Source organism: Peromyscus leucopus, chromosome 3 (genome assembly GCF_004664715.2).
Source record: "Peromyscus leucopus breed LL Stock chromosome 3, UCI_PerLeu_2.1, whole genome shotgun sequence".
Lineage (NCBI taxonomy): Eukaryota > Metazoa > Chordata > Mammalia > Rodentia > Cricetidae > Peromyscus > Peromyscus leucopus.
This window is the reverse complement of record NC_051065.1, coordinates 19,202,672-19,204,536: the sequence shown is the minus strand read 5'-3', so window position 1 is coordinate 19,204,536 and position 1,865 is coordinate 19,202,672. Positions and strand designations below refer to the sequence as shown.

The 1,865-nt window shown below is 45.7% G+C and overlaps 1 pseudogene; it reads right to left on the bottom strand.

The window, feature by feature from the left end:
- Positions 1–311: 311 nt before the first annotated feature.
- Positions 312–1,335, bottom strand: LOC114693488 (annotated as a pseudogene).
- Between the last annotated feature and the right edge of the window lie 530 nt (positions 1,336–1,865).

Here is a 1,865-nt window from a genome sequence, read left to right as displayed (position 1 = left end):
GAGGGGATTTTAAATTTGTTCTGTTTTGTCTTTCAAAATAGAGTTTTTCTGTGCAGCCCTGGTTGTCCTAGAACTCTCTCTGTAGACCAGGCTAGCCCTGAACTGAGAGATGCATCTGCCTTTGACTCCCAAGTGCTGTGATTAAAGGCATGTACCACCATCACCCTGTAGGGCTCTGCTGTGTGTTGTGAACTTTATTGCCAGTATTCAAGAGAATGGTGCTCTCTAAGCACCCCTACCCTTCTGTGGGTCTGGAGTGCAAACTGTGAGGGAGATGCTCAGTGTTGATGCCTGAGATGGGGCAGGGATGCTCAGCAGCTGAGGGCTTCTCTCTTGCTCTCATGTCCTTGCTGGGGTGGGTGGTCCAAGGCTTCTTCCTCCTTGGAGGCCGTATGGACCACGAGGTCTACCACCCTATTGCTGTAGCCATATTCATTGTCATACCAGGAAAGGAGCTTTACAAAGTTGTCATTGAGAGCAATGACAGCCTCACACCAAGGATGAAGAGTGGATGTCACTGTTAATGTTGCAGGAGACAATGTGGTCCTCAGCATAGCTCAGGATGCCTGCTTCACCACCTTCTTCATGTCATCATCCATGGCAACTTTCTCCAGGCAGCATGTCAGATCAGTCATGGACATATTTGGGTTAGGAACACAGAAGGTCATGTCTATGAACTTCCCATTTAACTCTGGGATGACCATGCCCACAGCCAGTGGATGCAGGGATGATGTTCTGGGCACCCCCATGGCCATTATGCCACAGCTTCTCAGAGGGGCCACCCACAGTCTTCTGGGTGGCAGTGATGGCCTGGACTGTGGTCATGAGTCATTCCACAATGCCAAAGTTGTCATGAGTGATCCTGGCCAGCGTGGCTAAGCAGCTCGTAGTACAGGAAGCATTGCTGACATCTTGTGTGGGTTGTCATACTTCTCATAATTCACACCCATCACAAGCATGCGGATATCAACAGAAGGAGCAGAGATGATGATCCTTTTGGTCTTACCCTTCAAGTGGGTCCTGTCTTTCCCCATGGTGGTGAAAACACTAATGGACTCCACAACATACTTGTCATCCACATCGCCCCATTTGATGTTAGTGGGATCTAGGTCCTGAAAGATGCTGATGGTTTTCATGTTGATGACAAGGTTCCCTTTCTCAGTCTTGACTGTGTTGTTGAACTTGACAAGAGTAGAGATATACTGGAACATGTAGACCACATAGTTGAGGTCAATGAAGGGGCACTGATGACAACAATATCCACTTTGCCAGGAAGGAAGCCCTGGTAACCAGGCACCAAATATGGCCAAATCCATTCACTCTGACCTTCACCATCATGTCTCAGAGATGAGGCTAGCACTGCAGAAGATATGATTGTTTCTGAAACAGGAAGGAGCAGAAAGCCAAGACTTTAAATTTTTAAATTTTTTTTTTGTGTATATGTGTGTGCCTCTGTGGGTTTGTGTCTGTGAATGCAATACCCTCAGAGGCAAGAAGGAGGCATTATGTTCCCTGAAATTTAACTTAGAAGCTCCTGATGTAGGTTCTGGGAATGGAATTCAAATCCTCTGCAAGAGCAGTATATGTTTTTAACCTCTGAGCCATCTCTCCACCCCCTAGGACATTTTTCTATTATTATTGAGAAAAGTAAATGAATCAGAGGGTATCTTTGTTACACTGAAAATATTTTAAAGAGAATTCCTCTTGAGGCCTGTTAATTATGCATACAGCTGAGATATGGGTCAGGGTGGGAATACTGCCTATAAGTTTCCCAGTTTATAAGAACAAGGAAAGAGACGGGAAGAGAAACAGAAAAGCAAAAAAAGCAGAACCACCAAGCTCTCTGCTCATGAGAATAATTACTG